At 44.5% G+C, this 14,294-nt stretch overlaps 1 protein-coding gene across 1 annotated transcript in view; it reads left to right on the top strand.

Annotated features, from left to right (window-relative positions):
* Nucleotides 1–14,294, top strand: part of LOC145414186 (tRNA:m(4)X modification enzyme TRM13 homolog) — a 382,509-nt gene that overhangs the window by 136,167 nt on the left and 232,048 nt on the right. The gene's annotated exons all lie outside the window — the stretch shown is intronic.

The raw sequence follows: 14,294 nt of genomic DNA, 5'->3' as shown, positions 1-14,294 counted from the left end.
TCATTCGCTACATTACCACGGTAATTTCCCCTTTGAATTATGCCTTGTAATCTATGTCTGTAATAAAAATATATATCAGGAAGGAAGGGAGAAGCCTAAGTGACATTTACATTCACCTGGAACTACCTATTTCTTTATGTATTGCCGAGACTTTCTACCAATAATTTATTAGCATGTAAGTTAGCAGCTGTCAGCCTCAGTGTCATTGTCAACCCTTGCCTTCTCAGACAAGCCGCGGCATTTAGTTCCTTGTCCTCCGCTGTGGTCAAACCATGTCGCACTCGCGCCCCGCCATTTCTGCCACTTCTGTGCCCATTGCAAAGGGCCCCGTGACCTCTACACCCATAAAAAGTCGTGAGGGAAGCAGGAAAGGACTTAGTGACTCTGCAGTGGCACTTGAACTAGCAGAATTGTCCATGATGATGATGGATAGTGATTTTGACGATTCGGGTGAATCGTGTGATGAGCCGGGTGAGGTAATCGTGCCAGAAAGTGCTAGTACGAGTGCTTCAGTGTCGGAAGTTATCCCTAGCTCCAAGGGAAAGGAGCCGTTAGTGCAGCAAGGGAAGGAATTTGGGAAGGGAGTGAAAAGGCGACGTGTTAGCCCCAGAACAATGGCCCCGCGTGACCCAGCCCGCCATGAGTCCCGAGTTAATTCACCTCCCCGTTCCCCAAGCCCCACTTCACTCATTTCTTCCTCTTCATCTGCTGAGTTATCTCCGGAGTCTTCATCGTCGGAGTCACCACCAGCATCAACAATGAAGGCAGGCCGTAGAGGAAGAGGTAAATCCTGGACAAGTAAAAGTAGAGTTGGAACTAGAGTAAGGGCTGCTAGTGCTGTACGGCAACCCAGGGTCAGTGCGAGTGACCTTGAACGGGGTAAATCTGCCTCACAGCCACCCACCACCACCACCCACCCTACACCGGCACGACAGGGAATCCTGGATGCCTTCGCGTGGACGGAAGGGTCCGATTTTGTGCCAGAACATTTAGTTTTTGATGAGAGCTCCTCAGGAGTACAGCCTGCCTTCACACTTGACGATAATGCTGAGTGTGTGGACTACCTTTTGGCCTTCCTAGATGACGAAGTCATGCAGCACATATGTGATGAGACCAACAGGTATGAATCGCAACGTGCTGCAAGTGGTACAGGTGCAGCCAAGATGCAATAGTGGTCCATGCTGGAAGTGCAGGAGCTGTATGTGTTCTTTGCCCTCATGCTTCTCATGCCACACTCCAAGAAGCATGAGTTGGAAGAATTCTGGTCCATGGACCCCTTACTACCCTCACCCACCTTCAATAAGTACATGGCCAGAGATCGCTTCCGGAACATCATGGGAAACCTGCACTTTGCCGACAACGATGTACCTTCCCAAACCGAACCACTCTGGAAGATCCGGGAGATTCTGAGCAGAATGAAGGATAAGTTTATGTCATTCTTCCACCCCTTTCAGAAGGTTGTCATTGACGAATCCTTGGTTTTGTTCAGAGGATGTCTCCGGTTTGTACAGTACATTCCAAGCAAACGCCATCGCTTTGGAATTAAGTTCTTTGTACTGTGCGACTGTAAGACGGGGTACATCCTTGACTTCGTCATTTATTCAGCCAGCACTGTCGATCTGGATAAAACACACCCCCTTGGCTTCTCAGGCTGTGTAGTGAAAGTGCTCCTTGAAAAGTACTTTGGTGGGAATCATGTGCTGTATACAGACAACTATTATACAGCACCGAAACTTGCCAAATACCTTTCAGAGCATGGCATTGGCTCCTGCGGCACTGTCAAAAGTAATCGTGCCCACTTCCCTAAATTCACAGAGGCAGGAAACTCGCAGCGAGGAGACGTGCACCTACACAAGTCTGAGAAGATGCTGGCAATACGGTGGCATGACAAGAGGGTCGTGCACATGCTCACCACTGTACATAAGGGGGAAATGACAGACGGTGGGAAGGTCGACCGTAGGACAGGCGAACCTGTGACGAAACCTGATGCTGTGTTAAACTACAATATCGACATGCGGCTGGTGGACAAGTCCGACATGATGATTGGTGAGATCGACTGCCTCAGGAAGAATACTAGGTGGTACAGGAAAGTTTTTCTGCATCTCATAGATATGACGATGCTGAACGCCTTCATCCTGTACAAGATGAAGGTCAAGCCACCCAAGTCCTTCTCCCTGAGGTTGTTCGCCAGGACTTGTGTCCAGCAGCTGCTGGAAAGATATGGTAGGGTGACAGCAGCAACTCCAAGGCGCCATCCAGTAACACTTCCCAACCGACTTGAGCAGAGGGCGTATATGGATCGGCACAGACTGGAGCTAATGCCTGCCACAGGTAAAAGGAAGGCTGCGATCCGCAGGTGTCTGGTGTGTGCACATACCACCCGCCGCACACCTGAGCACAAACACACCTCTTGGCAGTGCGCTGAGTGCCAGGTTCGCCTCTGTGTTACCTGCTTCTTTGATTACCGCAGCCAGAAGCAGTTCTGAAAGTGCAAGTGGGAAAGGAGAGTAATGTGGAAATAATGTGTAAATAATGTGTAAATAGCAAGTGAAAGCAATGGATATTCAGTACATATGATTGAACAGTGTATTATAGTTTTATCTTACTGAAAGTGACAGTGACTAACATAGTGTAAGTGAAATAGAAGGGTAAATATTGAAAATACAATAGAAAATGTAAATAGTAATGTAAGTAATTAGTAATTTAAGAATATGAGTACAAATACTTTATATTATAACAGTGAAAGTGAATCCGTGGCTCTCTACGTATTTTACTGAATGAAAAATTGAATGACTTCAGTGACAGTAAACTAATACTACTGAAGGAAACTTGTGGAGAAAAACTCCAGATATATATGAATATGATATAGTAATAGAAATATAAAGTGTGAGAGGTTTTATGAATAATAAGTGACAGAGTACCAAGAGCGAACTAGCGCAAGTGCGACGGTCAGACGTGCTCGTAATTTTCATTGCTTTCACAGTGTTTTTTTTCTTGGAGTATGGATCCGAAACTACTTGAAAATCATAGAGTAGTGTTTATAGTGTTAATATCTGGCTGTGGTAATCGTATTACGGGTTGTCGGGAAGTGTAAAGTGGAGACTTCGTTACCCAACTTCAGAGGTCTCCACAAGTCCTACGGTAACCGACGAAGGCTCAACAAACATTCCAGGAGAAAGCTGAAGGTATGTGCCATAAGCATATGTAATTTTAATATTCTAGGACTAATAACTGATTTTTGGCAAATATTTTTTGAGAGTCTGCCGGAGCCCGAATAACCCCGCGGGACATGCAAAACATTGGTAAACATGCCCGCGGTGTAGGGGTTAAAGTGTTCTCTCCATCTGCTCACTTTTTCTCCCTTCTCCACTATCAAGCTACCATTTTTATCTTTCACTCCCCGACTAACTTCATTGCCACCCTGTCTAACTCTCTTTATCTCTTTCCAGAACATTTTCTTACATTCCCACCACTTTACACTCAAATTCCTTCCAAATTCCTCATCCACTCTCTTCTTACTCTCTCTTATTAATCTTTTCACCTCTCTACATATAACTCTCTCTTCCATCTCTCAACTTCCTCCATGCCTGTGTTTCTCATCCACTCACTATATGCTTTCTTCTTTTGTGCCACAGCCTGTTTCACCTTTTCATTCCACCATGCTGTTTCTTACACCCCTTTTCGTCTTCTCTTCACCCCACACACCACCTCACGTGCTGCACATATTTCTTCTGTAAATATCTTGCACACACCTTCCACGTCCCCCATCTGCTCCAATCCATATTTACCCAATCACTCCTCCACTTCTGTCTTATGTTCTTTCTTTTTCCCATCCTCTTGTAATCTTTCCACTCTCCTTGCATCTACTCCTTCCTCCTGTCCTTCCCTTCTTCTGTTTCTCAGTTTTACTTGGACCTTGATTCTGACCACAACTCCCCCATCCTCTATATGCTCTTGCATCCATTACACACCTTCGCATCCTTTCATCCACACACACATAATCAATCATTGCCTTCCTTTCATTCAGTTCACCATCCACCCTTCTCATCACTCGCCATGTATACCTGTGGATCATTTTGTGCCTGAAGAAGGTATTGGCTATCAACAACCCTTTCCCAGCACACATGTCCACTAAAGCACTGCCATTGTCATCTATCTCAGCAGGCACACCGCACTCACCAACTACTCCATCCACCTTCACATGTTTTCAAACATGTGCTTGAAATCCCACCTCAGGGAGGGACCATTGGATTTAATGGATTCCAGTTAGTCCATTATAGGGAGAGTCTACCATACTTACTTTTTGGACCAGAAGTTGGTTACAGGTATACTGTAAGTGGAAGGAGGAAGGGAGAACTCATGTTTCTCATTATGGCATGATACCATGCTAAGGATAAGATAGAATTAGCAAGTGGTTGAGGTGACCTGTTGTGTGATAGGATGCAAATTCAGTCCCTAGCTGGGGCAGGGAACGGTTTGATGATTTGAATTTCATTAAGATAAACTTTAATGACTTTCCACAAAACCCACCCACATGTTATCACAAAAACACCTGGCGTGTGTTCAGTATGGATGGTGGGTATTAGTTCTGAAATGGTGATATGTGAATGTGTGAGGCATATAGGAGGACTGCTGGACCTTAGAGAACATTGTGCCCAGAGTCAGATGCATGGAGAGAAAGATGGAAGGTAAAAGTGGAAAAATTACTGGAAGAGATGAAAAAGAATCTAGTGTACTGTATACATCTAGCTGTAGGTATGTAACGACGAAAACTTTTTAGAGCCACCAGTGTAATGCTCAGAGATTTTGTCACCGCTAATGACACCAGTGTAATGCTGGGAATATTAGAGATTACGGAAAATGGGTGGCGTGATCTCATTTACGGGATATGAGGTTGCGTGATTTTATTAGAGTTTATGGGAAATGTGGTGGCGTGATCTTATTTGAGAATTTATGGGAAATGAGGTAGTGTGATCTTATTAGAGTTTATGGGAAATGTGATAACGTGATCTTATTAGAGAGGGCGTGAGTAGTTAGATATTAGCACATCTTGCGGGCCACACAATCATGTGTGTACCACTCCTTGGAGGAAAGCAAAACTCAGACTTGAAATAACTTAACCTAAGATTTACTAAGCATTAAGAACTGAGACAGATTACTCTTCAAATTGTGAATGAACCCAAACAAAATAATAATGAGGATCTACATCACTAGAAATATGAAACTTTGCAAGCTAAATTAATATTGAAAGAATATTGATACACATAGATACTGTATATTAATCCTGTGGTCACAGTTGGACTCTTCGGGAAGATTAAAAGAATACTGATACACCTTGATATATTTATCCCGTGGTCACAGTTGGACTCTTCAGGAAGATTCAAAGATTACCACCAAGATATTCTCTTAAGTTTAAACTCGTATAACTCAAGAATCATATGCAGTAAAATTAAAATAATTATATGAACAGTGATCAGATGGACTGTAGTTAAAATGGACCAGCCGATATATTCGTTACTTAGGCTACATGAACTAAGAAAAAAGGGTGGGGGGGGTGATTTAATGTGAGGTGTTTGGCAGTGGCTTGCACAGACAATCTCTGTAATGATGAAGAGAAGTGACGGTCTCATTAATTAGTGCAAGTGGGTTCAGGGGAAATATCACAAATTTAACTTACCTATATGAGGACTTATCACACGAGGGAGAGAGGGGGAGAGGTGAGAATTCGGGCACTAACCTGTAACGATGAAGAGGAGCGGCGGTCTGGCGGTTGTCGCTGCCCCGTGCTTTTTTATACTCATCAAGACAGTGTTCGGGACTCGGCTACAACTTTAGCTGATTACTTTGTAATATATTTTTTTCTACTAGATCTCCAAAAAGTATGAGATATTCGTTTGCACTTAACGTACGTAGATAAATGACTTATGATGTTTAAAATTTTTGCACTAAGCGTGCAGGAACTTTAATCATAACGAAGCCAAATCAATTAGGACTTCAAACAGTTTTATTACCGTGTCGGTTTATATGCCTACGTGACTGTAAAAAAGACTCCAATAACGTGAATTTCAAGCGTCACTAATGATTACCTTCAACAATCTTACTTCAGACACTCTCAGCTCACCACTGCATAGTTCAAAAGGGGATTACTCTTGACTTCAGCAGGTAAATCTCTAGATCAGAATACGAAGAAAGACATTCGCGATTTTTAATCCCTACTAAAATTTCCGCGGTTATACTTCTTTGTTGAAACGGATGGTTCATTATGTATAGACATTAATCATATTCACACCAGTACTCAGTTTGGTACCATCAGTATCAGGATCATGTTCACATTATGAATATCAACTAAGACTAAACCTGAATATAGAACTTAACGGTTAAATCATGAACAGTCCAAGCTATATTTATAAATTACCTAAGCTTAAGATTACACCTACAAAACTAGCATATACTAACTTACACTAATACTTAAAATTATAGCACTACAGGTAGGTATGATGCAGGTGAAATTAAAGAAGTGAAGAAGCATGTGAGAAGGGCTGTGGTGAAGGGGAAAAATGATACTGAGGCAAATGCTTGGGTTGAGGAAGTAAGTAGAGGAATAAATGTGGAATAGACTGTAGCACCAGTCGAACAGGGCAGTACTCCCGAGGTGGATGGCGAGCTGGTGATAGGGAGAGCTGGAGCTCCCGTTTCACCAGCCCTCAGGACTTGATCCTGACCATCCCCCTTTGCTGAACATTTTCAGTGCTTTCATTTACACAGAGAGTAGGCCAGCATACTCTCTTAATACCTCTACCTTCAACTGTCTACACTACACTACATGCACATAAGACATCACACCTCTATTCCACTCTCTTAGCAATGGCCACTGCAATTTTACTTTCAAAAGAGGTGGTACCTCGGATTGCCACCACTGGCAGGGTAGGGCTGGCGGCACAGGGTCCTCCTGGCATCAAGCGACTGTGCCGGCAGCAACTAATGCGATTTCAGGTCATGCTCATCAGCGGAGAAGTGAAAATGCCGCCTTATTCTTCAACATCCGTGGGCTTAATGCCAACTTAAATTCAGTCCATTTTTTCCTGCAGTCCATATCCCCTCTGGCCTTATTCCTCACAGAACCACAAATCTCACCGTCTACTGAAATATCCCCATATTTCTTTTCCTGGTTACAATCTCCTCACAAACTTCCGTAATAAGGGTGGCACCTGTTGTTATATCAAATCCCAATATGCAGTTGACACCATTTTAAACTTCACTTCACGCGGTTTTGATTACTCACTGTATAAACTAAACTATCAAAATATCACCAAATATGTCTGTGTAGTTTATCGCTCCCCCAACGCTTCTTCTGAACCTAGTGTATTTGATTCCATTTCCACACAGTTGAGTAACCTTAATCTTGCCCTTAACACCGAAATTACCATCTTGGGTGATTTTAACGTACATATTGTTGAATGGTTATTGCACTCTGCCAGGACTGACGATGCTGGTCTAGAGTGCGAGCTGTTTGCAGAATCGTTTAATCTCACACAACTGGTAAAGCAACCAACCAGAATACCAGATAATCCTAACCATAATGCCCATCTTTTGGATCTGTTCCTGACAAATAATCCAGATCACTACAGGATAGAGGTATTGTCTCCACTTGGATCCTCTGACCACAATCTCATCAAAGCCCCCCAAACCTCCCCATTCTGAACCTGTCAGGGTGACCCGATGGCACTTTGATAGGGCAAACTGGGACGAGTTTAGAAATTATCTTGCTGACATTTCATGGGAGTCTTTCTTCTCTAGCGATGTCAATTCTACCCAGTCCCACATTTGCGATTTAATACTAGCTGGTATGGATTTATTCATACCAAGTCAACAATTCACTAAAAGATCGAACTCTCCAAAATGGTTTGATAGCAACTGTGCCAGAGCAACAGCCCAAAAGTCTTCAGCATATAACTATTACTTGAAATAAAAAACATCTGAATCACTCTCTCAATTTAAAATTGCTAGAAACCATGCAAAAGCTGTAATAAATCTTGCTAAATCAAACTTCCTTCAAAACCAAGCAACAAAACTACTTAACAACCCTAATGACAATAGAATATACTGGTCAACTCTCAATTCTTTCAATAATAACTTCAACAAGTCATCATCCATTCCCCCACTAAAATCTCCAGATGGCAACATTACTAATGACCCGCGTGGGAAAGCAGATATCTTTGCCAATACATTTGCCAGAAATTCTACCTTAGAGGAAGCCAACCAGAATGTTCCAGCACTAGAACTTGCCTCTCCCGACATTGTTCCACTTAACCCCTAAAACGCGGCTGTGTACGGCCGATCCCCCCGCTGTGGCGGGGTTGTAGCGGGGTCTGAGTACCTGTGGGAAAATATTTGCCAAAAATCAGAGATTAACCCTAGAGCATTAAAATTTTTATGGCATATAGTACTTACATTCAGCTTTCTCCTGAGACACATGTTGAGCCTTCATGGACTACCAAAGGACTTGTGAAGACTTGCAAAGTTGGGTAACAAAGTCTTCACTTTCACACCTCCAGAAACCCGGTTTTCTTTCTACCACAGCCTCAGTCTGTCGCAGTACACTTTATACAACAACGTACAGGTTGTTTGGAATCCGTATTTGTACAATAAGCACTGAAAATAAGGCTAAAATGAACGGAGCGCACGGCCGACATGCAGCGCTGCAGCGATCTTCCCGTCACTATTGTCACATTTGCCTTTTCACGGCTAAAAACACGTATACTACATTATTTTCCATCATAGTACTTCGCAAACGTTCGCATGTCACTATTACGGCCATAAAAATCACTGTCACTGCCAGTATTGTGGATCGGGACTGAGGAAGACCACCGCGGCGCGAGTTTATTCAGCCTTACGGCAGGCACTTTATTCTCGCTCCGGTCGGCCACTCGCACTTCATTTCTATCGCTCACTTTCACTGTAGCTGTCCGTTTTTTGCCTTATTCATCAGTGTCACTGTCCATTGTTATAAAAATAATATTTTCTACACAACAAACTGTCACTGTCAGAACATAGAATAGGAACATATGCTTTCAACTTCTTACACTGGAGTGACTGTCACTCTCAATACTTATATTATTACTATGTACAATTATTTACACCAAAAAACACTGTCACTGTCAGTGCTTTTACAAGTACATACACTAATTTACACTCATCAGGCTGTCACTGTCAGTACGTAAAAGAAAACTAAACACTAGTATCACTGTCACTCTCAGTATTATTTCCAAGAATCTTACCCTTATTTTCAAAATCTAGTCAGGCTGTGGTAGTCAAAGAAACACGGGTAAGCAGAGAGGGGAATTTTGCACTCTTTGCACTGCAAGGAGGTGCGCCTAAAGGTTCTGTCCTGTCTGGTAGTGTGGCTGCACACATGACACCTCCTCAGTGCTTTTCCCCTCTTGGCAGCGGCAGGCAGTGGCTCCAGGCGGTGTCGCTGAAAGTAGGCCTGACACTGTAGGTGGTCTGGAGGTGTCTGAGGGTGGCGTTTGGGACCTGTTGCAAGTACCTGGCCATAACGCTGAAGCAGCTGGTAGACACAAGTCTTAGAAAATCTTCGGAGAGAGTAGTTTGCTGGCTTCCTGTTCTTGATTTTATACAGGATGAAGGCGTTCAGCATGCACATATCAATCAGGTGCAAGAACACCTTCCTGTACCAACGACGATTCTTCCTCAGGCAGTCTATCTCTCCGATCATCATGTCAGACTTGTCCACCAGCCGCATATTGACGTTGTAGTCAATGACAGCATCAGGCTTCATCACAGGCTCGCCAGTCCTTCTGTCGACCTTCCCTGTGGCCAGCATTTCCCCCTTGTGTACTGTGGTGAGCACATTCACGACTCTCTTATCATGCCACCTGATCGCAAGCATCTTGTCAGATTTCTTCAGGTGCTTGTCTCCCCGCTTTGACTTTCCAGCCTCGGGGAAGGCAGGGTAGTGTGCCCTATTGCTCCTGACAGTGCCACAGGATCCGACGCCGTGTTCAGAAAGGTACTTGGCGAGTTTAGGAGCTGTATAGTAATTGTCCGTATACAGGACATGATTCTCGCCAAAGTACTTTTCCAAAAGCACTTTCACCACAGAACCAGAGAATTCAAGGGGGTCAGTCTTGTCCAAATCGACATTGCTGGCGGTGTAAATCACGAAGTCTAAAGAGAGAACCTGTATTTTTTTTCACAGGAAAAATCATCAGAGAAATTACCAATATGCCGGGAATCGAACCCGGGACTCTCAGGTGAGAGCCAGGCAGCATACCACTACACCACGACCAGGTTCTCTCTTCATTCTGACTTGCCGTAAGTGTTTGGGATAGATTAAAAGCATCTACTTGCCCGAGTGCCAGGGGGTTAACTCATCCTCTTGATGCCCACAGTGGGGGCGGAGGGACGTTGGTTACAAGATTGTGACAACGTGAGTTAACTTTTACCTGGTCGTGGTGTAGTGGTATGCTGCCTGGCTCTCACCTGAGAGTCCCGGGTTCGATTCCCGGCATATTGGTAATTTCTCTGATGATTTTTCCTGTGAAAAAAAATACAGGTTCTCTCTTCATTCTGACTTGCCGTAAGTGTTTGGGATAGATTAAAAGCATCTACTTGCCCGAGTGCCAGGGGGTTAACTCATCCTCTTGATGCCCACAGTGGGGGCGGAGGGACGTTGGTTACAAGATTGTGACAACGTGAGTTAACTTTTACCTGGTCGTGGTGTAGTGGTATGCTGCCTGGCTCTCACCTGAGAGTCCCGGGTTCGATTCCCGGCATATTGGTAATTTCTCTCACGAAGTCTAAGATGAACCCCGTCTTGCAGTCACACAGCACGAAAAACTTGATTCCAAAGCGGTGCCGTTTGCTTGGAATATACTGCACAAACCGAAGACGGCCCCTGAACAAAACCAAGGACTCGTCAATCACCACTTTCTTGAAAGGGCGCAGGAACCTCGTAAACTTATCCTTGATCAAGTTCAGGATTCCCCTCACTTTCCATAATGGGTCAGTTCGGGAAGGCTCATCATTGTTCGCGAAGTGAAGGTAAGTCATGAGCTGCCTAAAACGATCGCGGCTCATGTATTTATTAAAAATTGGTGTTGGGCAAAGATCGTCTGAACTCCAGTATTCCTCCAGCTTATGTTTCCAATTGTGGGGCATCAATAACATCAACCCAATAAATACAAAAAGTTCCCTGATCGTTAGAGGCACCCATGCTGCCATCCGCGACGTGGATGGCGTTGCCGCCTCACCTTCTCCTTCGCGAACTGCAGCAGATTGCCCCTCGTATCTGTTTGTCTCGGTACAAATCTGCTCCATTACCTCGTTGTCAAGGAAGGCCAACAGGTAGTCCAAGCATTCACCATCCTCGTCGACAGGGAAGTCAGCCTGAACTCCACACCCACTGTCATCAAAGGGCAGATCCTCCAGCACAAAATCTGAGCCCTCTGACCACACGAAGGCATCAAGAGTGCCCTGCCTAGGCTGTGAGGTGCTGGGGGCGGCGGGGGGTGAGGCAGGTCGTGTGGGAGTGGGTGAGGCAGGCGGTGAGACAGTGCTTGAGGCAGAGGCTGTCCTAGGTCGTGTTGGTGTAGTGGTGGTGGGGACATTATCAGAGGGTTCAAGGTCACTCGCGGTGGCGTGACTGGCGAGTTGCCTAGTGCGAGTTTCCTTACGAGCTAGCCTTACACTAGGGGACAAAGTTCTAGCTCTACCAACACGAACACTGGGCCTACGAAAACCTCTACTACGTAAAGTAGAACGTCTACTTCCCTTTCGAGGTGGTGAAGGCGACTCTGCAGACTCAGGAGACAGGGCAGCAGAAGAGGAGGACGAGAGAATGGGGCTGGGAGTGCGTGGTGGGCTGGCGGTGGCGTGACGTGGCGTAGGGGACAATGGCAGTGAGCTTGGGTCACCACTCCTTTTCCTCTTTGCCCCCTTCCCATATTCCAAGCCCCTTTTCACAGGAGCCTTGCCTGTTGAGGTGCTTGGCACTGAAACACTCACTTCGGGCACTGAAACAGTCACTTCTGGCACAGACTCAGCACTCGATTGCGTGTCAGACTCTCCCAGGCTTGACCAAACACCAACGTCACTCCCATAATCCATCGAAGCTTTCAATAGTTCACTGGCTATTGCAGAGTCACTCAGTCCCTTAGCAGTTCCTGGTAAGGTTTTGAAGGGGGTTGAGGTCACAAAACCCTTTTTCGGAGGGCTGGAAGGCACAGACTTGGAAGAGCTTGAATTTGACATGGTGTCACCGTGGAAGATTCGCGTGGACTGACGCTAATCAGGGGCAAACCGCGCAAAAAAATCACAATGTGACAACTGGAGAAACAAGCGTTTCCCAATAGCAGAAAGTGCTTGCGAGATGACGGCGCAGATTGACACGTATGAGCCGTCCGCGCGTTGCCATATCACACGACGAGGGAGGGCTGCGCATCGGTGCGTGGGTAGGTAAAAAAAATTATACTTGGCAACAACCGAGGTCAGTAGTACAAAGGTCAAGTGTGCTAAACATAGCTCACAGGTGGCAGTACTGATAGACAATACCAGCTGGAGCCTGCTTGCCCGCGGTTATTCAAAATTAACTCAAATCGCAAACGCGACGATCCGACGTTCTGTCCTTTGGGCCGACCGTCGCAAAAGCGACGATCCGCGTTTTAGGGGTTAAGATACAGACAAGGTGTGTGAAATCCATCCTAGACAATTACCTACCAACAAAGCTCCAGGCCCAGATGGAATTCCACCAATTGTTTTGAAAAAGAGTTCCCCAGAACTTGTCTCTGTTCTTGCAAAATTATTTAGACTATGCATACGTACTTCTTCATTCCCTAATTCGTGGAAAGAAGCCAATATCCACCCAATTCCAAAGAAAAGAAGTTCCTCTGACCCCTCTGATTACAGACCAATAGCTGTCACATCTTCTCTTGGTAAGGTTTTTGAAACTGTAATTAATAAGCACATAGTTAAACATCTTGAATCCAACAACTTAATTAGTGATAGACAATATGGTTTTTGCCAAGAAAGATCCACCATTGACATACTCAATCTCCTAACTCATACCATCCATCAGTCAGTTGCTCTACATGGTGAAACTCATGCAGTAGCCCTGGATATTCCTAAAGCTTTTGACAGTGTGTGGCACCGTTCCCTGTTGTCCAAACTCCCTTGCTATGGACTAAACTCTTTTGTTCCTTTGATTTCCTCATATCTCAGCAATAGAAAAATAAGAGTAAAAGTAGATAATGTATATTCCACTTTCCAATCAGTTAACGCCGGCGTGCCGCAGGGATCAGTTCTGGCACCAACCCTGTTCCTCGTTCATATTAATGATCTCTTATCTGTCACTCACAATCCCATCCATTTATATGCAGATGACTCAACACTTCATAGTTCATTCACACTCACATGCATTTGCAAAGTCCAATATCTCTAACGCTTACCTCAGTACAGCCATCTCTTTAAATCAAGACTTATCCGTGATCAGTGAATGGGGACAAAACAACTTTGTCTCATTTAATGCTAGTAAAACTAAATATATACAGTTTATTATATAGGAAGATATTGCCAGAATTGTATGTTACCTTCAATGCTACAAATATTCCCATTTCCAAAAGTATTGAAATTCTCGGCGTCTCGCTTAACAGTGCCCTCAGCTGGACCTCTTATGTCAGATCACTTGCTAAAACTGCCTCAAAGAAACTTGGATTATTGTACAGAGTCCGTAACTTCTTCACTGACGAGCAGTTAGTTATCATTATAAGCTCTCAGCTTGAATACTGCTCACCCTTGTGGAGCGGATGTGGAGATGTTGCATTAAAACAAGTAGACAAAATTCAGAACAAGGCTGTTAGAATTATTAATAACCCTGCTATTACTAATAAACTACCTCCCCTACAAGTAAGAAGGAATCTTGCCTGCCTTGCGTTATTTTACAGATATTTTTACAGCAAATGCTCAGTCGAAGTTGCGTCCATGGAGCCACCTCTCCATGCCTTCCCTCGTGCTACACGGGCAGCTGGCAGCGCTCATGACTGGAATGTCACTCAGCCATACTGCAGAACTTCTGCCTATCAGAATTCTTTCATTCCCCGAACTGCATCTCTCTGGAACTCGCTTCCCCAGAGTTGTTTCCCTCCAGACTTCAACCTACTGCTGTTCAAGTCTAAATGTTACAGATATTTTATGAACAGCGGACACCAGTCATCTGGTGCATGGATTTTTTTTTTTTTTATTCATTTGTTTTTCCTTCCTCTGTTCTGTTATTTAAA

The sequence above is a fragment of the Coenobita brevimanus genome, chromosome 13 (assembly GCF_032717465.1).
Source record: "Coenobita brevimanus isolate Jiangsu-jjx chromosome 13, ASM3271746v2, whole genome shotgun sequence".
Taxonomy (NCBI): Eukaryota; Metazoa; Arthropoda; class Malacostraca; order Decapoda; family Coenobitidae; genus Coenobita; species Coenobita brevimanus.
Note: the sequence above shows the minus strand (reverse complement) of the source record. Positions and strands in the feature narration are given on the sequence as shown.